Below are 25707 nucleotides of genomic sequence, written 5' to 3' on the forward strand. Positions count from 1 at the left end.
GCAGGCAGAGAAAAATTCAAATTTACCCATACTTGGACATTTGCCTAATTCAGGCGGACATTGCCTGATTCAGGCGGACAGTCAGGAATTGCTACTCCAGCACCTGACATTTGTAAAGAGACTTCTAACTTCACTGGGGTACACCATCAACGAAAAAAAAAATCACATCTGGTACCCAGCCAAAAGATTGTATTCTTGGGAGCAAGCTTGAACACAGTTTCCCAGATGGCATTCCTCACTCCAGAAAAACAAATTTATTTGACAAACTACTTCAATCTACTGGCCACACAAACCCAGCTCTCTGCAAGAAAAATACTGCAAGCCCTAGGGTTCATGGCCTCTTACATTATACTAATTCCATATGCAAGACTGCATATGAGGAAACTTCAATGGTACTTAAAAAGTCTCTGGTGTCAACATTCTCAGGACCTGGAAACAATGATTTCTATCATCCCTTGTATGAAGACAGAGTTCCTTTGGTGGGCAGAGACCTGCTACCACAACAAGGGACTCCCTTTAACTCAACCCCCTGCCGCCCAAACCCTAACAGATGCATCAGACTATGTATGGGAGGGTCACATGGCAGGACAATGCATTCAAGGCAAATGGAGCCCAAAGCAAATGCACCTGCATATCAATCAAAAAAAAAGGTTAGCTGTATAGAATGCTCTGACAGCCTTCAAATGCCTTATTCTTCCAGGACAACTATTGATAAAGACCACCACAGTTATGTGGTACATAAACAAGCAGAGGGGAACCCATTCCTGCCCACTCTGCAGGTTAGCCATGGCTCTGTGGAACACAGCCTCAAGCAATCAAGTGCACCTGCAAGCTCAATTCTTGTCAGGCAAACTAAATTCACTGGCAGACGACTTAAGCAGAAATCTAATGGACCCACACGAGTGGAAACTGGAACTCAAATCATTCAAGCTTCTGATCCACAGGTGGGGGACAACAGAGGTGACCTCTTTGCTACCCTGCAGAACTATCAATTGAGCAAGTATTGCATCAGAACTCCCCACAGGCTAGCATGGAAAGTGGATGCCCTGTCCTTTACATGGGAAAACCTCTCAATCTATGCCTTTCCCCCCTCTGCTCCTCCTCTCGAAGTTTCTACTAAAGATCAAACAGGACAAGCCAAAGACAATCCTGATTGCACCAGACTGGCCACACCAGCACTGGTACCCACTTTTGCGCAGTCTGACAGTAGTGCCACCATGACACCTGCCTCAGACCCCTTCCCTGCTGTCCCAGAAGGAGGGCCAGATTTTGCATCCTCAGCTACAAACCCTGAACCTAGCAGCCTGGCTCATCCCCAGAGCTCATCACCAGCAACCCTCAGTAAACAGGTGCTGGATGTCATCCTTGAGGCAAGGAGGCCTAGTACTAGAAAATTCTATTCAGAAAAGTGGAAAGGATACTGTTCTTGGAGCCAGTCTCAGGGAATGGACACAACTGTGCCCAGCTTATCTCATATACTAAATTACTTGACAGAAATGCTCCACAAAGGCCTATCCTTCTCCAATTAAGATTCATGCCTCTGCCATCTCAGCTCATTATAATACTGAGACACCCCTCTTCTCTTATCCTCTGGTCAAACAGTTCCTGAGAGGAGCCAAAAATGTAAGACCCCCCAGGAGAGCTCCCACTCCAGCCTGGGACCTTAACTTTGTATTGGAGAAGCTCACGCTTCCATCCTTTGAACCTGCTGCTCCAGCAGAGTTAAAATTCCTCTCCTGGAAAACAGTTTTACTCCCAGCCATCACTTCAGCAAGAAGAGTGTCTGAATTGCAGGCCCTTATGGCCATGGGAACCCCTCATTATCTTCCATGTGGACCGGGTTTCCCTCAGGACTAACCCATCGTTTATGCCCAAGCTGGTATCTAGTGTGGCTTTAAACCAATCCATTCATTTGCCAAACTTTTTATCTAATGCTCAGAATAAAGGGGAAAGGATCCTACACTCACTGGATGTGCACAGGCAGCTTAGATTCTATCTGGACAGGCCTAAACCTTTAAGAAAATCTGACCTGCTGCTAGTCAGCTTTGCTACAGGGGCAGAGGCCAGGGCCATTTCAAAGCAAACCATTTCTAAATGGATAGCACACTGCATCCATTTCTGCTACAGACACTTATGGGAAACCTACCCCGCAGGGGATCAGAACACATTCCACTAGGGCTACATCAACCTCTACAGCATTTCTCAGGGGAGTCCCTACCATGGTGCATTGTTCTTTTGTTCTTACATCCTGGAAGCTGCAACCTGGAGCTCTGTACCCACCTTCACCAAGCATTACCACTTACCTATCTTTTCTAAATCCAGAGCTGGATTTGCCACAGCAGTCTTATAGGGCCTGCTTGTCAGCCCTAATGCTTCTTGACTGCCTCCACCCTTCCTCATCTTTGGGAATCAACCCAAGTGTGATGACTGCAACAGTGAAACACGAAGAACATAGTACAGTTGTGTACACTTACCATAAATGTAGATGTTCGAGTGTATTCACTGTTGCAGTCCTGGTTACCCCTCCCTCCAGCCCCCTGACTTCTCTATACTTCTACCTATCCTTTTTGTTTGGCCATATGTTATAACATTGGTATTTACTTTTTACTGGGGGGTGTTCCACGCCATGTAATTGCTCCCTATTGTGGGGGCTTCTGACATCTGGGGCAAGAAAAACTGATGTAATGGCATCGGCTGCATGTTTTATACCTCTGATGACCTCATGTCATGGAAGAAGCGACAGCTTCTGATGCAGAAATCCCAAGACTCTGGTGTTCAGGCCAACTGAGGGCTACCTGCAGGCAGATAACCCAAGTGTGATGACTGCAACAGTGAATACACTCGAACATCTACATTTTATGGTAAGTGTACACAACTTTAGTTTGTGTACACTTACCATAAATGTAGATCTTAGAGTGTATTCAATGTTGCAGTCCTGTTTCCCTGCCACCTTCCCCCCTTTTTTCTCTTTTTTTTCCTCCTCCTTGGGGGCTCATACCTATTGGGGTCCAGAAAAACTGATGTAATGGCGTTGGCGGCCTCATTTTATAGTCCTGAGGACGTAATGTTAGTCTCAGTCACCAGTCAGCCGACCCAGGAGGGAAATCCTTTACTCTGGTATTTGGGCCAGCTGAGGTCTACCCAGCAGGGATAATAACCCACAAGTGATGACTGCAACAGTGAATACACTCAAACATCAGCAATGTTAACTATGCTGACAGATGATGCATTTTACACAAAGATTCATTATGGTCATGTTAAATTCATGGTAAAGAATGTTAGTAATTATCTGAATGCGTTGTTGAGTAGAAATTTAATAGATAAGAATCTTTCTGATTATTTTTTAATAATGCATCCTACCATACCTGTTATATGGGGACTCCCTAAATTACATAAAGATAGTATAACTCCACCCCTGCGTCCCATTGTCTCTGGCTGAAACTGGTGTACTGAATCTATCTCGATTTATCTGGAAAAGTATTTTAGACCCATGCTAGATAAGAGAAACCATGTGTTGAAGGACACTGAACATTTTTTAAGTAAGCTGCATGCTTTTCTGGAAAATTAGAGCAGTAGTAAAAAGCATTTGATATTGGTAACACTGGACGTTACATCACATTTTACAGTGATACCTAACAATCAGGGTGTAGAGAGCTTTGAGTGCTTTTTAAGAAGGTTCAGTAATACTAGTGAAGATGAGCTGGCTAAGATAGGTTCTTTTTAAGGTGTGTGTTGGAGAATAATATATTCCTATTTGATGCTAAATTTTATTGGCAGCGTAATGGCGTAGCCGTGGGCACATCTTGTGGCAACAGCTATGCCAGTGCTGTCATGGTTGTATGGGAATTGAAGCATGTTTTACAAGGACCTTTTTGTAAGCATGTATTTCTTTATAGGATATTCGTGGACGACTTGTTAGTCCTATGGGGAGGCACTGAAGAACAGTTTAAAGATTTTGAAAGTTATATCAATACAAGTACCACTTTTTTGAGATTCACCTCTACATGCTCCAAGTCAAGAATTAATTTTTTAGATGTGTGTATAGAAGCTGGTGGCACTGGTAGTATATATACTAAGCTCCATAGGAAACCCTGCCATGTCAACCACCTGCTTTCTTATGATAGTATGCATCCTTCATACATTTTTAGGAATGTGATGCGTAACCACGTGTTCAGAACCTCAAGACTTAATGTACGTGAAGATGATTTTCAGCAGCAGGTCAAGGTATTGAGTCAAGAACTGACAGAGAGAGGATATGACGAGGCAGATGTCCTAATTAATGTTAATGAGGTGACAGGATTGAGGGGAGCGATAGCCAAGCCTTATTTTTCTAAACACAACTACAGAGATGAACAGGCCTCACGAAAGCCATCTAATATGAAACTTAAGGTTCCCCTTATACTATTCAGATGGTGTTTCTTCCTATGTGGATATAGTGAGGAGGCATTGGGGTGTTCTTACCACAGACATGGATATTTGTGAAATGATAGATGCTAAGCCTAAGTTTTTATTTAGGAATATGAAGTCCCTCAAAAGGCAGCTATGCTATCCTAGGAGTACTTATTATTCATATAGAGCAGTTGGAACATACCCATGTGGTAAATGCAGTTATTGTAAATATATTGATAACACAGCTAGCTTTGAACATCCAGCTCTGAATGGAGTGTTTCATTTTCAGGTGCAAGCCACATGTGGTAGCCAACATATAGTTTATTTAGCCTATTGTCTTAAATGTAAAAAATTCCACATAGACTAAACAAGCAGATCTTTCAAAGAAAGGATAGGAGAACACATTTATTATATTAGTACGAGAAATAAAACCAGTGCTTTGGCCAAGCATGTCATCAGTACCAACTCTGAACACACCTGTAGGTTTATGGCCATAGGTAGAATTTTTTGAGAATGGCAGGGGGGAGATGTACTGACTGTGCAGTTAGAGGCCAGATGGATTATTAGACTTTTAAGTAAGTATGTGCCACTTAAACCTAAGCTAAAGTCCAGACCCTTGTTTAGATAGTATTTTCCTTTCTTAACTGTCTCACCAATGAAGTGTGCTTATTTATATATATTCTTTACACATTGTTTATATATACTTTTATAGATGTATAAGTGTTGTGTATATATATATATATATATATATATATATATATATATACACACACACACACACACATACATATATATATATATATATATATATATATATATATATACACACATATATGTTTTTACATATAGATATATATATATATATATATATATATATATATATATATATATATGTGTGTGTGTTTTATACATTTTTCATTTCTACACACAGCAGTGAATGTTTGTGTGCATTTACTTCACTCAGTAGGTCAGTGAGTTCATGTTACACCCTATGATGTTAATTATTACCACTTAATTTGTATCATGTGACTACTTGTATTTGTTAGAGGTTGTATAAATAGAAGCACATTTTAGTTGTAATTATTCACATCTGATGAAGCAGGTATTCCTGTGAAAGCGCTTATGTTTTAACATTAAACTTCAACTGAAACTGGAAACATTGGTCGTACCCGACTCGAGTTCTTCTGTATTATTATCATTGTTTACCTTCCTGAAAGTGCCTAACTTCAAAATTTTTTCTACACACCTTCTTACCCTTTATTCTGCCTCATGCATTTCTAGTGTCCCTAGACCTCAAGGATGCCTATCTTCGCATCCCTGTCCATCCTTCTTGAAGGAGATTCCTCAGGGTCTTCTCTGGCTCTTCTCATTTTCAGTTTACAGCATTGCCATTTGGTCTTTCTACTGCCCCAACAATTTTTACAAAGTGCCTAGCACCTGTGGTAGCCTTCTGTTGCACTCAGGGAATTCAGATTTCCCCAGCCTGGATGACCTGTTGATTCAGGCCCTGTCCACAGAAACTCTCCTTGAGCACCTACATTTCACAGTATGGCTCTTAAACAACTAGGATTCACCATCATTTTCAATAAGTCTCATCACAGTCCCATTCAGGACTTGGTCTCCCTGAGTTGCAGGCTAAATACAAGCATAATGTAGGCTTCCCTTCCTCAGGAAGAAAGTCCAAAGCCTGTTAATTTGTTTTTCCCAAGCCTTCTGCTTAAAAGACTCACTGCACTGCATAGGACATCCTCAGGGCTATGTATATCCATCCCAGTGATCCTGCTGGCCAGGCTGCATATGAGAAAAATTCAGAGGTGCCTGAAATCAGTCTTGCTTAACACTCGCATCCCTTGGACACACTGATCTCCCTGTTGGCCCTGCTTGAAGAAGGAATTTCTCTGGTGGGAGAAACCGGTGTCTCTCAACCTGAACATCCATTCTCCCTTCCTCCTCACAACCAAATTCTTCACACCAATGCCTAAGACAGGGCTTGGGGGACCTAGATGGGCTCTCACATGATACAGGAGAAGTGGCCAACCCCTCTCCTGAAGGAATACATCAACCTGAAAGAAATGAGAGCCCTTCTGTCGGCTTTGCAGATTTTCTCATGCATTTGAAATCCAGACATTCACCTGATGCATAGGGACAATACAACTGTGATGTGATGCATAAACAAACAAGTTGGTAGAAGGTCTTACCCCTTGTGCAGATTAGCACAGGAGGTTTGGCAAATGACCATTCAGTTAAAGACGACTCTCACAGCAGCTTACATTCCATTAACAGAGAATGTGTGTGGACTCTGTGAGCAGAAAACCTATGGACCCACATGAATGGACCCTGAACAGACAAGTCTTCAGAGCAGTCATACGCCATTGGGGCACTCTGCAGCTGGACCCGTTTGTATCTCCAGAGCATCACCAGCTCCCTCTGTTCTGTACTAGGACCCCACCTCCTCAGGCCTGGAAAAATAGACTGTCTTTCCAGTAGAAAGGGAGGTTCCTGTATGCCTACCCTGCACTGCCACTTATTCCAAGGGTCCTCCTAAAAATACAAAAGACACTCCAAAACTGCTACTCCTGGTCCATTCTGGCCAAGACAACATTAGTTTCCCATCCTGTTCCATCTGTTAAAGGAACACCACTGGAAACTTCCAGTACAGCCAGACCAAATCACCCAACAGAAAGGTCCACTTCTACAGCTCAGTCTAGTCTCTGTCAGTCTCACTGTGTGGATGAGTGGGTTCTGATCCCTAAAAGACACTTATTTTCAGAGAAAGTAGTGGAGGTTTTACAGGACGCCAGAAAACCCAATACCAAGAAATCGTACACACCCAAGTGGAAAAGGTTCTCTGTTTGGTGTTACAAGCACAGACTGGGAACCAGTATTATCTTGGATTCCCACCATACATCACTATTCTGAGTTGGCTTATTCATCTGTTAAAGCACATTTGCAAAACATCAATGCCTGTTTACCTCTAGACCCTCCTCTCATGTCCAGAACAGAGGTAAAGCTTTTCCTGAAAGTACACCTTAAGCCTCCAAGGAAACAGATTACCCACCCATAGGATCTTAATTTTGTTCTGGAAAAACTCACTGTACTTCTTTTTGAGACAGTTGCGTCAGCTGTTGTAAAATTCTAAATATGGAAAACTGGCTTCCTACTGGCTGTAAACTCTGCTGTCAGGGTACCTTGAGCTACAAGTACTTATGGCTACTCCACCCTTCCTTATTTTCCACAAGAACAGGGTAATGCTTAGGACCAGTCCTTCCTTACTGCCTAAGGTTGTGAATGTGCTCTGCCTCAGTCAAAGCTGTTCACCTACCTGCTTTATTCTCTTATTCTCAAAGTAGGGAGAAAAGAATCTTACATTTGTTAGACATTCACAGGCAGCTGATGTTCTGTTTTGGACAAAACTAAGACCATCAGAAAAACTGACCAACTATTTGTTTCTTTCATGAGGGCCAGGCTGGGCCAACCAGTCTCAAAGCAGACCATTGCATCCTGGATATCTAAGACTGTCTTTTTCTACCACTTGCAACAAGATAAATCTCTGCTGTAAACCACATTTCACTTGGGCAGTTGCCTCCTCTGGTGCTTTCCAAAAAGGGGTTGATGCCAGGTCCATCTCAGAGGCAGCCACTTAGTCCTCTGGTCAAACCATCACCAAGCACTACAAGACTGATGCCTTCTCCAGGTCTAGGACAGCTTTTGCCAGATCAGTGCTCCCTGGTCTCCTGGACGGTTCCTCCTCATTTCTCTAGCCAGCCACCCCCTCTGTCCTCCTATGTTCAGCTGTGGGAGTCGCCCATCTGTGATAAATACTGCAACAGTGATTTCAGTTAGGACATAGAACAGTTATGCAAGGACTTACATAAAAGGATATGTTCTACTGATCGCTGTTGCAGTATTCCTTCCCCTCTATCCTTTTGCTTTTGTATCATACACATGCATACATGCTTTCTTGGAGGAGTTTCCTACTTATTTTAGCTATGCCCCTCCTAGCTGACCAGTTTCCACTCTGTTGTCTTCAGATCACCTGCTTGGAGATGGTCTGAGGATCTCACATGTACATCCTTTGTAACCGGACGCACACAAGCTGAGGTCATACGTTCGCCCTCGGGGAAGTTAAAGGTTTGGTACCCCATCCGGATGTCAGCAACGAAAACTTTTCTGTGATGAGTATTGCAGCAGTGCTCAGTAGGATATCTACTCTTACGATAAGTTCTTACACAGTTGTACTTTCCATCATTATAGAAGAAATCTATTATTTGCCCGATTTACAAAAAGGGTAGTAAATTTGAGATATTAAACTGTTGACCTAGTAGTCTTTCCTCAAATTTTGTGTAAATGTTACAAGACAAGAGATACAGTGAATATAAAAAGTGTACACACCCCTGTTAAAATGCCAGGTTTTTGTGATGTAAAAAAAATTAGACCACAATAAGTAATTTAAAAACTTTTCCCACCTTTAATGTGACCTATAACCTGTACAATTCAGTTGAAAAGCAAACAAATCTGTTAGGGGAAAAAATAAAAAAAAATGTACATTAAGCTGGTTGGATAAGTGTGCACACCCTCAAACTAATACTTTGTTGAAGCACCTTTTGATTTAATTACAGCATTCAGCCTTCTTGGGTAGGAGTCTATCAACATGTCACATCTTGACTTGGCAATATTTGCCCACTCTTCCTTGCAAAAGCACTCCAAATCTGTCAAATTGCAAGGGCATCTCTTGTGCACAGTCCTGTTTAGGTCACCCCACAGATTTTCTATTGGATTTAGGTCTGGGCTCTGGCTGGGCCATTCCGAAACTTTAATTTTCTTTTGGTGAAACCATTCTTTTGTTGATTTGGATGTATGCTTGGGGTCATTGTCATGTTGAAAGGTGAAATTTCTCTTCATCTTCAGCTTTCTAGCAGATGCCTGAAGGTTTTTGGCCAAAAGGACTGGTATTTGGAACTGTTCATAATTCCCTCCACCTTGATTAAAGCCGCAGTTCCAGCTGAAGAAAAGCAACCCCAAAGCATGATACTTCCACCACCATGCTTCATCATGGAGGTGGTGTTCTTTTGGCGATGCAAAGTGTTGTGTTTCTGCGAAAAGTACCTTTTGGAATTGTCTCCAAAACATTCAGCCGTGGTCTCATCAGACCATAACACATTTTCCCACATGCTTTTAGAGACTTGATGTATTGTTTTGGAAATTTTAGCTGGGCCTGGATGTTTTTCTGTGTAAGAAAAGGCTTCCATCTTGCCACCCTACCCCATAGGCCAGACATATGGAGAATATGGGAGATTGTTGTCACACGTAGTACACAAAAAGTACTTGCCAGAAATTCGTGCATCTCCTTCAGTGTTGCTGTAGGTCTCTTGGCAGCCTTCCTGACCAGTCTTCGTCTTGTCTTTTCATAAAATTTGGAGGGACGCCAGTTCTTTGCAATGTCGCTATTGTCCCATTTTTTCTCCACTTTTTGATGATTCTCTTCACTGTGTTCCATGGTGTATCCAATGCTGTGGAAATTTTTTTGTACCCTTCTGCTGACTGATGCCTTTCAACAATGAGAACCCTTTGATGCTTTGTAAGCTCTCTGAGAACCATGGCATTTGCTGTAGCAGGCATTTGACTAAATATAAGGAAAACCCTTCTAGGAAAGCTGAACTTTATTTGGGGTTAATCAGTCTCTCTTTAATTGATGGCAGGTGTGTACCCAAGAAGACTGAATGCTGTATTTAAATCAAAAGGTGCTTCAACAAAGTATTAGTTTAAGGGTGTGCACACAACAAAGTATTAGTTTAAGGGTGTGCACACTTATGCAACCAGCGTATTGTAAGTTTTATATTTTTCCCCTAACAGATTTGTTTGTTTTTCAATTGAATTATACAGGTTATAGGTCACATTTAAGGTGGGAAAAGTTTTGAAATGATTTATTGTGGTCTCATTTTTTTATATCACAAAAACCTGGCATTTTAACAGGAGTGTGTACACTTTTTATATCCACTGTATGTTAAAACTTGTGCTTGATTCTGAAAACCGTATTTAATTCCAAGATTGGTACAAGCATAGGTTTTATTTTGAAAGATCAGCTTTGAGAAATTTGATTGAATTCTATAATAGTGTCTATAGTGTTAGACTCAACCCTTAGTGGTAGATGTGGTGTTTGTAGACCTAGCTAAGGCATATTCAGTACCCTGTCACATATTTAATTTATTTCAACATTAACAAATTATGGTTTTAATCTGTATTTTACAAAATATTACTAACTGGTGTGTGTCCATTAAGGGAACACTATTCAATTGCTTGCCAGTTAAACATGTTGTGCCCCCGGACTCTTTTCTGGGACCACTACCGTTCAGCTTAGTGTTTTCTACTTGTCTGTTAAACAGACATTTCTGGCTTTCAAAGCACGCTGGTGACTGTAAAATTGGATTTGTACTTGATTTAAATAAGGATGATTCATCCATTAATAGCTATTTGAATACCCCTTTGTCCTGGGCAAAACTGATTGGATTAAAATTAAGTTATTCTAAATGTCAATGTATTTTGGCAGATCTATGGGTAAGTGAGATCGTTCATTATGGAGTTGCCCATGGATTGCAAACAGTTTGGAAAAAGTTTTTCTTTCTGTAATCAAATGTACAATATTAGAATCAGGGCAATAAAATTAATGGATTTTGTTTTTGAGTTATCTTCTTGATAAATGAAGTAAGCTTATTTAAAATATATAACCTAAATAAATGTCTGGTTCTAGAGTTTAATTGCTCTTTCTGTAGCTATACTTGAACTCACTTAAACAAGATTGAATCAGTGCAAATGAAATACACCAGAAAAATTCCTTCTCTCAAAACTATTTGATCCACTGTTGTTAATTTTCATTCTTTCTTGAATGTTGGATTTCGGTTCCATCCTCTGAACCGACCCATCAGTTGTAACAAGCTCGCAGCAGCCAGGAACTCTCAAGCTAAGGCTACCCATAGTGCCTCTCTCCCTTCCCCTCAGATCTCGTTTGCTGCGTAGAGTTTCTGGACTTGTCAGCTGTGATCTCAAGCTAAGTGCTATTTTTCTTAGACTTTTTCCTGTGTTAAAGCCATTTTTCTTCAGATAAAAGTTGTCGTTGATGTACTCTGCCATTATGCTATTTTTCATGAGTGTGTGTGTGCTGTGTACCTCCTTTACTATTTTAATTAGTATAGACTCCTCTCTTTCCTTTTACCTCATGTAAATCATGCATACCACTGTTGGTATTTTTCCCTTTTTCCCCTCTCTTACCATTTCGGGTATCTCTTCGTTGCCATCACTGGTACGATTTAAAAAAAAAAAAAAACTTTTTTTGTTGTTTATAGTCTCTTTAGCTAGATTTTCCTGTTGTGTGTGAAAAAGTTTGGCCTTTATTAGGTGTGCAGATTGTTTTTTTTCTTGGTCATGGCAGAAAAGCATAAAGGCAATCCAGCGTTTAAGCAGTGCGCGAGGGATGTGGAAGGGAAGATACCTAAATCGAATGGGCGTCTTTCTTGTGTTTAATGTTTGGGGGTACCCGATTTGGATGTTCAGCCTCCGTGCAAAGTCTGCAAGGGTTTTGTGCCTGCACGCTTCCAGAGTGTCATAATAAGTTAGTCCTCAAAGGGCTGTTAAAATGCCCATTTACAGAGGCTTTGTCTGAGGCTGCGACGTTAGTCTCCTGGAAAGGAATCAAAAAAGAGGAGCCATTTGGTTCCAGCATCTCCGAAATCTATGGAATCAAAATCTTCTAAAGGCCTGGTTTTGTCTTCAGAACCGAAGCAGAACAACCTAAATTCACACCAACAACCATTTCGGCACCGAAGCTTGTAACTCCCTCCACAGTGCCAACAAGTACTATGGAGCCTACAAAACTCTCTTTGGTACTCACTCCTTCATCGATACCTATGACTACTACTTTGGAGCCTACAAGATTTACTTTGGTGCCAACCCCTTCATCAGTACCTATGACCCTCTTGGCACCAACAGTAGTTTCTCCCATTAAGCTGATCATTTCCCCTTCCAGTACAAACGTTTGGTCAGTCAACCACTGTGCTAATGGTCGAATCCTTAGCCAGGACTAGATACTCTCCTTCTGTTGACCCTTTCACTGGTCAGCAATTGAGTTCCTTTATTGAATGTCCAGAGTCACCCTCGGGGATGTCTATTCCATCTACCAGGAACCTTTTGGAGCTTGATGTAGTTAGGTTAGCGGTTCAGCTCTTGGCAGCCAAAGGTCTTCCAGCCCCCTCTAAGACCTCCCTCCCATCCGGAGCCGAGGTCTACTCCCCACAGAATCCATCCTATATTTCTTCTTCAACCTCTCCGTAGGTCTTGGAGTCCGCAACTTTGACACCATTCCTGGTACCAGCTACTTCGTTGCTGATGGTGAACCTCACCTTTGCTCCGCAGCCAACTCTGTGGTCCTCGGCTCACTCAGAACCGACCCACCCTTGGGACCGTGACATAACTATCTGCTCCAGGATCCCTAGTCCGGTGCCAATTTTTTCCACAGCACTGTCTATGGTTCTGGGTGCTTTGACAGTTCCAGGTCCTCTCTGGGTTCCTACCCTGGAGATGGGCTCGTCAGAGCGGGGTGTGACCCCGGTTCTCAGGTTGTCTTTTTAGGTTCTGGGCTCCCATCTCTCTTCAGGCGGGCCTTCCTTTCAGATTATGGAAAGAGCTCTTGCTTCAGCAGGCTTGCAACTGGCACCATCCAAGTTGGAGTGTCACATCTGCATATCCTCTGGCTTGCAGTTGTCACAACCTCCTACATCAGGGCAGTGTTCACGTGAGCTGCAAGACACCCTACAGCAGGGTACCCTCTTTTCTGAGTCCTCCTCAGATCTCCCTCCGAGGAGCCACCCCATAAGAGGTCGTGCAAGAGGAAGCACTTGGATTCTCCAGAAGAATCTCTCACTCAGGATACAGACTACGATAAAGAGGGACTGTACTCCGTCACCCCTGAAGATGTCTCCTTTGGAGACATCCTGGAAATTTTGAAACAGGGGTGATTGGAAGTCCACCAACCTTTCCTCTGAGGAATCTGTTTTCTTGCAGGGTTTTCATGCCTGACCACCTGCTTCTTGGATGACCCCACCTGCCACTGATTTGGTCAAGCTTATCGTGCTTGGAAGGCCCCTGACACTATAGAGCCAATCCCCCAGAGACTGGACAAAATTATTAGTGCACCAGAGGACCAGCCCTACTGGTCTAAAGGCTTAGCGGTAGATGCTATGGTGGTGGCAACTGCCACAAAGAACTAGCAGAGGAGAGTCCAACTGTCCATCCTCCCAATCGAGTGTATCGGATGATGTAAAGATTTGGGAATTGGGTCTATGCTTTAATGACCTTTGCCATGCAGTCATTGTACTTCTTGGCACATTTTACCCGTCTTTGGAGGGACCTGATCACTGAGCTCTCAGGCACCTTGGCAGGAACAGTGTCTGATGAGGTACGCTGTAAAGTTGTCTCCCAGCTTGCAACCCTAGAATCGATATCCAACTCATCCATGTGGCTTATTGCTCACACAGCCAAAGGAATGGCCAGGGCAGCAGGTACAGGCATTGCCATTAGGAGTCATGCCTGGATGCTCTTGTGTGATTTTACGGACTTCTTTAAATCTTCCTTCATCAATGCTCCTGTTGATGCTACCAAATTGTATGGCCCCAAAGTCAGACTCACACAGTCAGGTGTGAGAAGGGTGGAAAGACCCTGTCTGCTATGGGAATGCATTTTTCAACTCCTCAACAACCTTGCTCCAGGAATCAGAGGAGTGAGAAGATGTGGTTCAGGAAGTCCCAAGGGCCTTTTTGGGGCACATGTGGCAAGTTTTCCTCCTGGAGCAGAGGGGGGAACTCGTTTGGAAGACACCCCTCCCATGGCAGAGGGGGGCCCGCATAACCAGGGTTCCAGGGATTCCTTTTCTGGACAACCCACTGCTCCTGAGTGGTGGCCTGATTGCCTACCTCTGGAGGCAGTCGGTGGAAGATTCTCTCTGCATCACTTAGCCTGGCACTCAGTAACATCAGATTACTGGGTGTAGACAATAATTACCAGAGGTTACCATATCCCCTTTGATCTCTATTCAGGGCCGCAAAGGCGAATCCCTGATGTTCCACCCAGAGGGATATGGCAGCACAAGAAATTCAAAAGCTGCTTCAAAAGAGAGTCATCCAAACAGTCCCACCAGACCAAATAGGATCTGGATTTTACTCAAGATTCTTTTTAGTGCCAAAAAAGACGGGGGACTGGAGGCCAATTCTAGACCTCAGTATCTTGAACAAGTTTGTTCAACAGACACAATTCCGGATGGTTACGGTACAGTCTATCCTTCCTTTTCTGGAGAAAGACGATTGGATGTGCTCTATAGATCTTCAGGATGTGTATTTTCACATAAAGATGGACAAACGCTCCAGAAGATACCATCACTTCCATCTGGGAGCTAGTCACTACCAATTTCACGCACTGCCCTTTAGTCTCACCACAGCCCTCAGGGTGTTCACCAAATGGATGGCAGTGGTTGCAACTCATTTAAGACTGCAAGGATTCTGTGCGTTTCCCTATCTAGATGACTGGTTCCTCACCAGGCATCTACTGCTTCATGCCTTGGACTTCATCCTAGACCTTACAGATTACTTAGGCATTTCAGTAAGCAGGGAAAAGTCAAAGCTGCCTCCCACTAGAGATGGAATTCATTGGAGTGACATTCAGCACAAACTCCTGTATGGCTGCTCTACCTCTTCACATGCTGCAAAGGTTAAGATCACAGCTTCTGGTGATACTGTCTCATAACAAAGTTTTGGCTTACCTAGTCTTACAACTCCTAGGGTCAGTGGCTGCAACAATCACTCTAGTTCCATTGGCAAGGTTCCACATGAGATTGTTCCAGTATCTTCTGGCATCACAGTGGTCTCTGTTAACACACCTAATGTCTTACCTAATCCACATAACCAGTTGATGCAAGCAGGATCTAATGTGGTGGATGAAGTTAGAACAGGAATTATGGAGTCCCCCCCTTTCACCCCCGCTTAGCCCAAGGCCTTAGTGACCACGGATGTATCCCTGATTGGGGGGGGGGCATTTTCAGGGAAAGACAGTCCAAGGCACTTGGTCCCCCTTAGAGGGCAATTTTGCATATCAGCGTCCTAGAACTGAGGGCCGTGCTTCTAGCATTGCAGGCATTTCAATGGACCCTCCCTTTCGGGACAGTTAATAGCCAGTCAGACAACATGGCAGTGATCTGGTACATTGTCAGGGTGGAACCAGATCTTACCCTTTATGTCGGGAAGCCCTAAGAATGTGGCAATGGGCAATAGCATCCAGCTGCTTTCTGATAGCAGTGCACATTCCGGGGAATTCCAACGTGATTGAGGACAAACTGAGCAGATGCATTTCCTGCCTCACGAGTGTTCTCTCAGTCCCAAAATAGCAATGAAAATTTTTCGTCGCTGGGGTTAGCCTGTGACCTGTTTGCATCTCCCATAAACCAGAAATGCAGTAGCTACTTTGCCCCCCACCACCAGGAAGAGTCCCTGAGAGATGTTTTTCTACACAATTGGCCACCAGGACTACTTTATGGCTTTCCCCCTGATTCCCCAATTTTTGAAGAAGGCCTGATGGATGAGAAGCAGAGTAATCCTCATTGCACCATATTGGCCCCAACAAGTCTGGGTCCTCTTTCTCTGGCCTCACCTGATTCACCGCCCATGGATTCTGGACCCAATTCCAGACCTTTTGTCCCACCCACAGGGGATAGTCCATCCACACCTATACAGTCTTAAGCTGATGGCTTGGTATCTCCACTTCCAGTAATTGCCAGGTACAATGATCTATCTTTCCTGGTTCAGAAGATTCTCCTAGTGTCCCATAAACCATCAACCAGAAAACGTTATCTGAGTAAATGGAACAGATTTGTGCAGTGGTCTCTTGCAGAGAAAACTGATGCTTTTTTAGCCTCAGTTGATAAGGTTTTAGAATATTTGTCAACCATTTTCCAATCAGGAGCCTCAGCTTCTACTATTCATGTTCACATAGCTGCTATTTCCAGTTTTCATATTGGTTTTGATTACCTTCCTTTAATGTTTCATTGCCTTTGCAAAACCTTCTTGAAAGGTGTCTAGCATTTGAAACTACCCATTTAAAGAACCCATTGAACCTTGGAATTTAACATTAGTTTTGCAAAGTTTAACCTGTCAACCCTTTGAACTAGCAGCCACCTGCAATATCAGATTCTTATCTTGGAAGACCCTTTTCCTGGTAGCCATCACGTCAGGTAGGAGAATATTACAATTACTAGATTTGTTCATGAAATGTCCATACATTAATTTTCACAGAGAGAGAGAGAGAGGATCACTTAGAACTAACCCCTCTTTCCTTCCTAAAGTTGTTTTGAACTCTAATATTAACCAAACTATAGACCTACCAGTTTTCTTTCCAAATTTCTCAAACGAGAGAATATGTTTACATTTGTTGGATGTGCACAAACAATTACATTTTTACTTGAATAGAACGAAACTGTTTAGAAAATCAGACCAATTGTTTTGTCCTTTTCAGGCACTCGTCTGGGCAAACCAGTTTCCAAAGTTACCTTATCAAAATGGTTGAGAGATTGCATCACCATTGTTTACAACCAAAATATACTGAATCTATCAATAAAGGTCAAGGCTTATTCTACCAGATTAGTTTCCAATTCCGTAGCCTTTCATTCTAGATCCTGTATGGATGACATTTGTGCAGCAGCCACTTTGGCTACCCTCCATACCTTTATCATTCATTTCATTACAAATTGGTACAGTCTCCAGTGGGGAAGATAATCCCTTGGCTCTATGGTGCTCAGAAATATCCTTCCGTAGGGCCTCCCGAGACATAAAGTAGCTGAGGACTCTGTCCCAACAGTCAAGAATGAATGAAGATTAACATCAGATAAAGAAGTTATGTTCTTAGCATAATGTTCCATTTGTGTTGTTGATCTTCATTCATTCTTGACATCCCACCCTCCAATCCCCTCCAGAGACTCCTAAAGGTTCGGATCTGGTCCTGGTATTGTAGTAGGACAATTGCTCAGACAAAGCTTCTACATTTATCTCTACGGGCAAAACTCTGAGAGGAAGGGATAGAGGCACAATGGAGTAGTCTTAGCTCGAAAGTTTTTGGTTGGCACGAGCTGTTGCTACAGCCGAGTCGGTTCTGAGGATGGAAATCAAACCCAACTGTCAAGAATGAATAAAGATCAACAATACAGATGGAACGTTATGGTAAGAACATAACTTCTTTTTATCCTGTGTGGTGCAAGGCTTTGGATTTATACTTGCTCCATTTTAGATACACTAGAGGCAAAGCTATTCTTGCCTATAAACTTTGTAATGGTTGGGTTCTTCAAGCTTTCCAATTTAACTTCAGATTCTCATAGTCATAACTATGATAATATAAATTTCTGTATTACAAAATGTAATTCAGAGTTGAGAAGTAAATTTATTACTGAAATTATGCGAAGGATATGGACTAAAATTCTGGTTTGTATTACAATGTTTAGGAATTTGGATTTGTTTAAAGCTAGTTTTGATAACTGAATGGGTATTATGTTTATAATGTCAATTTTTGTGAAACAGTGTTTCTAGTTGGCCTTTGCCTGAATGCTGGGATGAAAACCTATGAGAGAAATCTGCACTGCCTTCCTTCCACGGCAATTGAGGTGACTTGGTAGTCTTCACTGTGATGTAGCATGAATGCCTTTCCCAAGACATACATTCAGTCTCTTTGGTGTTTTCATACTACAAAAAATAACAGATGTGTAGGCTGATGTCCTTGTTAGGAGACAAATGGCTGTGTTCTGGGGTATTTTATAGCACCCAGACCAGAAATAAAATGTCCATATGTCTCACAACTCTGGAATAGTGGCCAGAGGGGATGGGGCATGTACTTGCAACCAGTTCTAGTGTACAAGAAGGTTTACTGCAGCAGTGATTCTGTTATTCACACATCTATTAAGGTGAGTATGCTTACTCAGGTGTACTTTCTTGTAATTTTCAGATTCTAAATTGACTTGACTATTAAAAAAAATTGTCTGAGATGAGGAGGTCTAACCTCTTTAACCAGTACTGAAACAGCAGTTTTCATTCAGCTCTATATCTAAGCCTTCCCCCAGCTACTGGATCTCTCTCACCGCTCGTTCCCATCTGAGTTTTCTTTTTTTTTTAAAGGACACTTGTGTATTTATTTATTTATTTTGTTAACCAAGGTGCAACATTGCCATGTTGACTTTATACTCTGCCCAGGAGCATCATCTGGTAGAGTGACTTGCTCAGAATTACATAGTAGGCAAATGGAGGCTTCCAGAATTGGTTAGAATTTGATGCTTATTATTTATAAGCTCTAATAGCAGCAACTGATGTTCATTGTACTATTCACAGTCTTTGGGTGTGAGGTATCTTGTTTGCTGGTTGACTGATGTTTGGCCCAGCTTTCAGAGCTGTACCTTCCTCTACAGGCTTCAACTGACTCCCTTCCACTGCCAAGCAGGGACATCGGTGATATTAGGGGTCTATACTATATTATCGAAAAGATAGGTCAGTGAGCGATGTATCGAAAATGCTGTTCAGCGAACTCTTTGTAGTGAGATCACGGTACAGTGGAGATCAGAAAATTTTTCCTTCCCTCATTGTAGTGCAATCTCTGAGTTGGTATATATATAATTAGTGGGGGGGACCCAGCCCCCACAACAGCAAATTTGTTCAACAGCATTTTCGATGCAAGTGCCATTTGCGGACCTGTCTTTTCGATAGTAAAATATAGACCCTGATATTAGAAGCATGTCTAGTATGGTCATATACAGATTTTTCTTGCTGCACTGTAATGTTTGGTTGCATCACTTCATCAGTGTCAGTGCATCATTTTGCCTGCTTCTAGAGGAAAGATAAGTACCCCCCACAGGGAAATGTTCTTGTGTATTACTTTTGCTCATGACCAACAGGGATTTTGAATCTTTTGTAAAAGTTAACTGTATTGGTTGTAGGAAACAAATTCCCCATTAAAAACGTCCTGTCCCTCTGTCTTTTTTCTCTGCCTAAAGCAAGCAGCGGACTCCTTTCTGCATTGCGCCAGCTAAACTCCCAAGGACAGTTAGAAGAGCTAAATATTTGGGAGTTTGAAGCTCAAAAACAGGCTTACATCTGGCACCACACTGCTCTGACATTGGTCAAGGCCTCTGGGATCCTCAGAAGAGAAAGTACTTTCTTACATAGCATGGGGCAAAATGTTGGGATCCTGAGAGCATTCTGTCCCATTATCATCTGCTTTCCTAGGTCCAGCACCTCCTGTCTTTGGAGTCAGTTTTAGCATGTATTCTGTGCATATATTCTCCTGGGCGAAGACACTGACATGCTGGCTGACACAGAGTCCTTGTCCAAGGTGCTGGCTTTCAGGTCCGTTTCTGACTGTGAGAGCAGAGCCCCCTTAATTGTGGTTCTTGAGCGTCTCGTGCACCAAGTGGAGAACTTGGTCAGATGCCCATGTTCTGAGGCCTCCATGCAGTGTCACTTGAGTTGCTGAGGTCTAAAGGACCAAAATATAACATGCCGTCTACTTACTTGTTTGCACCTAGGTTAAGCAAAGCCACAGTTTCATCCACTTTCAGTTTTCTTCACAACAGCTTTTCAGCCTGGATCAGGGTCCAGTCTTAAGTCCACTTGTCGGAAGCAACACCCCAGACTCTGAGGCAGAAGTACTAGCATATGTAGGACAGTTCCCTTTGTGCTTTCCCATGAATCTGACAATGTATCCTATGCTTTACCTCCAGAGGATTTCTTCTTTGGGTCACCCTTCATAAAATGAAGTATGTGTTCCAGTAGAAGTCAGTGGTGTGCTCCCAGGCCTAGTCAGAGCTTTTGTTGACCTATTTGAGCCTGGGGCACTTGCTGTTCCTCCAGTCATGAATGCCTAGAAGATGTTTGGTTGAATGTGTCATTAGAGCCAGACCCCCTAACCTTGATGTTCGTGTTACACTGCTGCAGTCATTACATTTGGGTTATCCTGCCATCAGACGGTCCCGCAGTCAGCCAGAGTTCCAAAGTCTTGGTTCGGTGTCGGTTGCTGTCGCTTCTTCCCTGACATCGGTGCGCCAGGGGTATATAAGATGCATCCGACGCCATTTTCTTCAGTCTTTCATGCCGCGTGGTGCCTGAAGCAGAAGCAGTTCGCAAGTGCCGGTCGGCCGACTCCTGAGATTTTCGAAGTCGAATTTCAGATCCGAAGTCTTCAATAAAGCTAAGTACCCCATTGGGGAAACTTTTTTCTTGCCTCAGACCGATGTCAGAAAAAGTTAATAATTGTATTTCCTGTGGGAAGCAAATACCTCATAAGGACTTCCACTCTTACTTTATTCCATGCCTAGGCCGTGATCACGACATCACTAGTTGTTGGTTTTGTGCTAGATTTAACAAACGCACTATAAAAAGACATTTTGATTTTGCTTTGCACTACTTTGGCCGAAGGTTCAATTATACTATGCCATCTGATCAACCGATGACCGCAGTACTGAAAAAATGCAAGGACAAGGATAAAGACAGGCATCCGAGGCCCAAAACCGACGACGAAACCTCTTCTAGGGCAGTCGCCGGTTCACAGTGAGGTGCTTTCGCAGCCCCTGACACACGCTACCTCAGAGCCACAGGCCGCCTCCGACTCCCACGTGGAGACAACTAGGCCTCTGGAAACTCAAGGTATTGGGCCTACGGAAACTAATCCCTCAGATGGGTCCAGAGCCGCTGAGCAGGCATCGGCTTCTGAGGGTGTTTTCAGACCTTCACAACTAACCATTAAAACAAGAGCCAAGACAAAAGTACCATTAAAGACAAAGAAACAAGTACAGCATTCTCCTGGACAGTCCCCCATGCCTAAAAAACAGATGTTTAAAATGGCCGAAGACCTCATTACTCTAACCAGGGGTTCCCATCCCCCTCCTGAGAAAAGGCCTAGGCAGGATACAGACTATGATTCCTCTGATCAGGTTTCCATTTCCTCTGATTCCTCTTCAGACCAGGGATACTCTCTACCCCCCCCGTGAGGATTCTGATGCTGAAGAATCTATCCCTTCAGCATCTCCTCCTGAGGATTACTCTTTTGGGGAAACTTGAGGGAGCATTTCCATTGGGAAAGTCAAGATTACTAAGAATCCAGGAAAAGGCTCAGGGATTTCCTTTTATTGCCTCAGCACAGGCCCTTGGCTATTCTGCCTGTGCTTGATATTGTGGATGATGTGTTCTCTGAATCCAGCTTATCTCCTGATTATTTGCCCCCTGCACCAGCCAAGCCAGACAGATATTATAGAGTCCCAGACTCTCACAAGTTTCTTTATAAAAACCCTTCAGCGGATCCAGAAACTATTTCCCAGGGTCCAAAAGGGGTTAAGGCTTCCATTGCAAAAAATCCAGTGCCCTCTGACGGAGATTCCAGAGCTTTGGATAGATGGGGGAAGAAAGTATATACTTCTGCAACTTTAGCAGTAAGAGCTTTAAATTGCCAGTTTCACAAGCTTAAGTACCAACAATATTTAATGGCTCAGTTAAAACAGAAACTGCTTGCAAGCTCAGAAGCTCCTGATTGTAAAGAAATGCAGGATTTATTGCATGCAGTTGAACAGGTGGGAAAACATACTCTACAATGAGGTTTTGATTCTTTAGAGGCCTCTTGTAGGGCGCAGTTACAGGTTCTGTGATTCGAAGACATGCTTAGTTAAAAGAACAGAGTTTACCTGATCATGTTAAGGCAAAATTATTGGATGCTCCTTTACAGCATGATACCTTGTTTGGTGTTAAGGCAGAAGAGGTGTTAAAGAAAATGGAGGATAAAGCAAAATCTATGCAAACAGTCAAGGATTTCTTACAGGTACAGCCACCTCGATTTAGCAGAAATTGGCCAACAAAGAATTGGTCCTTTCCAGTGTCAGACAGGCCACAGAGAGGCAGATACAGACGCCAAGAGGCAGATCTCAACCCCAAGGCACAAACAGATGACAGTGGGGCACCTCAACCCCAAAAGGAGGTGAGAACAGGTCTCAACCTTACAGGAAACAGTCACAATGACTTTCCCCTTTGTACGCCAAGCACTTCCCTTTTGGAAAGCCCCCTTAGGGGGAAAACTAGCACTTTTTTCTCAAAACCGGCAAACAATCACCCAAGACAAATGGGTTCTGAATATTGCATGTCAAGGTTACAGGTTCCACTTTCATACTTTAGCAAGGCTAAAAGGAATGCCAGACCTGCCACAAAATCAATGGGCAGAGGCACAAAAACAAATTTCAGCCCTCATGGACATGAGAGCTATTCAAAAGGTACCGCAACAGGAACAAGGACAAGGATTTTACTCAAGACTCTTCCTGGTCCCCAGAAAAGACAAGGCCTGGAGGCCCATACTAGACCTTTCAATTCTAAATACTTGCCTGGATATTCCGAAATTCAAAATGTTGACATTACAGCAGCTTCTACCCATGCTGGGCAAGAAGGCTTGGCTTGTTACTCTGGACCTCAGAGAGGCATACCTGCATGTCCCTATCAGACAAAATCGCAGAAAATACCTCAAATTCAAAGCTGGTACAATGCACTACCAATTCTCTGCACTGCCCTTTGGCTTATCTACTGCGCCCAGGGTTTTCACAAAGTGCCTGGCACCAGTAATTGCATTTTGCAGACAAAATGGAATTCGAATATATCCATACCTGGACAACTGCCTCATTCAAGCAGAGGCAAAGGACATTCTTCTACAGCATCTGGCATTTGTAAAAGGTTGATGTTATGTGATCCTATCTCGCCTACATTCTGAATGATGGGTTCGGAGCCGATCCCTCGGCTCCTATGCCAAAGAGCGAAGTCTCTTATTGGCTGAGCTTACTATATCCCAGGATGCACCACCATCAGTCCCCAGATCTCGTTTGCGCTTAACTGCAAGGGCGTGGTCTCGAGCTGGCTGGGCTGAGTAGCTTTTATTAACTACTTTTTCTGTCAGTTTTTGTGCTTATTTTTCACAAAAGCCGTTTTAACGGCTATTGCTGCCTATTGCTGCCTTTTGTGTACGATTGAGTAGTGAAATTTTTGTGTGTGATTGGTTAGAGTTTGTTTCGGCCCCCTTTCAATCCAGGGCCTTTTCGGTCAAACTGTTTAACTGAACTTTTAGTGTGTAAAGTTCCCGGTTATTACACCTAAGCTTGTGTTTTACACTGTTTCTGTAAGCCTTTTTTGTCATAAGCGATTCGACAGTTGTTAATTTTCCTGTCAGAAATTATTTAACATCATGTCTCAAGCCCCTAGGCCTTCGGGCTTTAAAAAATGTACTAAATGTGCTTTTAAGATGTCTGTTACTGATGACCATCTACTTTGTGTTTATTGTTTAGGGGCAAAGCACTTGCAGGAGTCATGCAGCGTATGTCACGCTTTTTCCTCTAGGGTCCTCCAGGAGAGGAAAAATAAATTAATTCTTAAAGGGTTGATTAAACCCTCTTTTGAAGAAGCCTTGTCTTCCGCTCCGACTCCTGCCAAAAGAAAGGGCTTCGCTCCGACCAGTCCGTCGGATCCGACTGCCAAGAGACCTAGGCAGGCCTCTCCTTCCAAAGACTTGGGCGAGGTGAACGGTCTGCCTCGATGCCTCCAGTATCGACTCCTCGGACCGGGCCGATGGCTGGGGCATCGAGGCGGGTCACCTCGTCGGCTCCACTGCTCGGAGCCGACAGGGTCGCTCAGACACTTCCTCCTCGGCGCAGTCTACCTCGGCACCGATGGAATCTGGTGTGTTTCCTCGGCGCCGATTCTCATCGAGTCGCCTCGAGCCGGTCCCCTAGTCCCTTGGGGCCGAGGAGAGGTCTTCTCGAACCCGTTCTGTTTCCTCGGTCTTGAGAATGTCGGATTCTGATATAGACAGGGTGCTCCAAAGACTTTTCCAGTCCCCAGTCTACCAAAAATTTGTTTCGGCTCCCACCCAGTTGGCTTCGGAGTCGATGGCATGACCCACCCCATTGCTATTCCTCCTCCGGCGACTTGGCTCCGTCGGAGCAGGTGCTCTTGGAGCGGTGGAGATCTCAGGGTCGGCTCCGACCCTTACTCCAACCGGCCTCGGGTCCGAGTTTGGTCTGGACTTCTTCGGCTGGACCCGAGGGTGATGTTTGGGACCGATGCTTGGTTCCGAGCCTCCCTCTCGGTGCTTCGCGGGACTTCCGTCTACTATCATGGCCCGGAGACTGGACCTCCCAGGATTCTGGAGGTCCGGCTTTCAGAGCCATGAGGAGTGCCTTGGCCAAATCCTCTTGCCATCTCTCCGGTTTTACCAGCACCTTCCCTGGGCGTGGAGACTGGGTCTTTGGCAGTTCCCCTGTCCGTAGCCAGCGGAGCCCGAGGCCTGAGGTTACCCCAGTGGGGTTCCCCTTCCTGAGGGTTCTTGAGTCATCTCCAGAGGAACCCCAAGGAAGAGATCAGAGGAAGCACGTGGACTCCCGAGTCTATCACATCGGACACGGATATGGATGATGCAGAGGGTCCCCTAAGTCGTCCTCGGATGATGTCTCCTTTGCGGACATCTTAGAGATCCTCAAACAACGAGGCGGCTGGATGTCCAAACCCCTCTGCGGACGAATCAGTGCTCCTCAAGGCCTTTGGGGCTCAGCCCTCCGCCTCCTGGGTATCTCCGCCCGACGAGCTTCTGGATTTAGTTTGTCGGGCGTGGAACACCCGGATACTGTGGAACCAGTCCTTCTCGTCCAAACAAATTCTTATCTGCTCCCCGAGAAGGAGTTCCTTACTAAAGGCGTGGCTGTAGATGCCATGGTGGTGGCATCTGCTACACAGCAGGACGTGGCAGAGGCTTCAACGTCCATCCATCCTCCTAATAAGGAGTCTAGGAGTATGGATAGAGCGCACCCTGACTTCAGCGGCCTTTACCTTAAGGTCTCTGAATTATTTGGCACATTTTACCAGGCTTCAGAGGATCTGGTCAAGGAGTTGTCAGACTCCTCTCGGGTAACCTACCTGAGCAGCTAGCCCAGTCCGTTAGCTCTCAGTTGGCTATCCTTACGTCAATTGCTAACTCGTCCATGAGGCTCATATCCTATGCGGCGAAGGGGTAGAGCGGCAGGCACAGGCGTGGCTCTACGGAGACAGGCCTGGCTCCGCTTGTGTCAGTTCGGAGGCCTTCAAGTCTTCCTTCGCCGACACTCCCTTTGATGGGTCCTCATTGTTTGGACCCAAGGTGAAAGACACCCTTACCGCTGTGAGCAAGAGGGAAAACGTTATCTGCCGTAGGGGCCGTTATTCCACTCCCTTCGGCCTTACCCAAGGCCAAAGG

The 25707-nt window shown here is 44.0% G+C and overlaps 1 protein-coding gene across 1 annotated transcript in view; it reads left to right on the forward strand.

The window, feature by feature from the left end:
- PIKFYVE (phosphoinositide kinase, FYVE-type zinc finger containing) overlaps positions 1-25707 on the forward strand; it is a 3858188-nt gene that overhangs the window by 2377986 nt on the left and 1454495 nt on the right. The gene's annotated exons all lie outside the window — the stretch shown is intronic.

This window comes from Protopterus annectens, chromosome 6.part1, assembly GCF_019279795.1.
Source record: "Protopterus annectens isolate FY-2018-M chromosome 6.part1, PAN1.0, whole genome shotgun sequence".
Taxonomy (NCBI): domain Eukaryota; kingdom Metazoa; phylum Chordata; order Ceratodontiformes; family Protopteridae; genus Protopterus; species Protopterus annectens.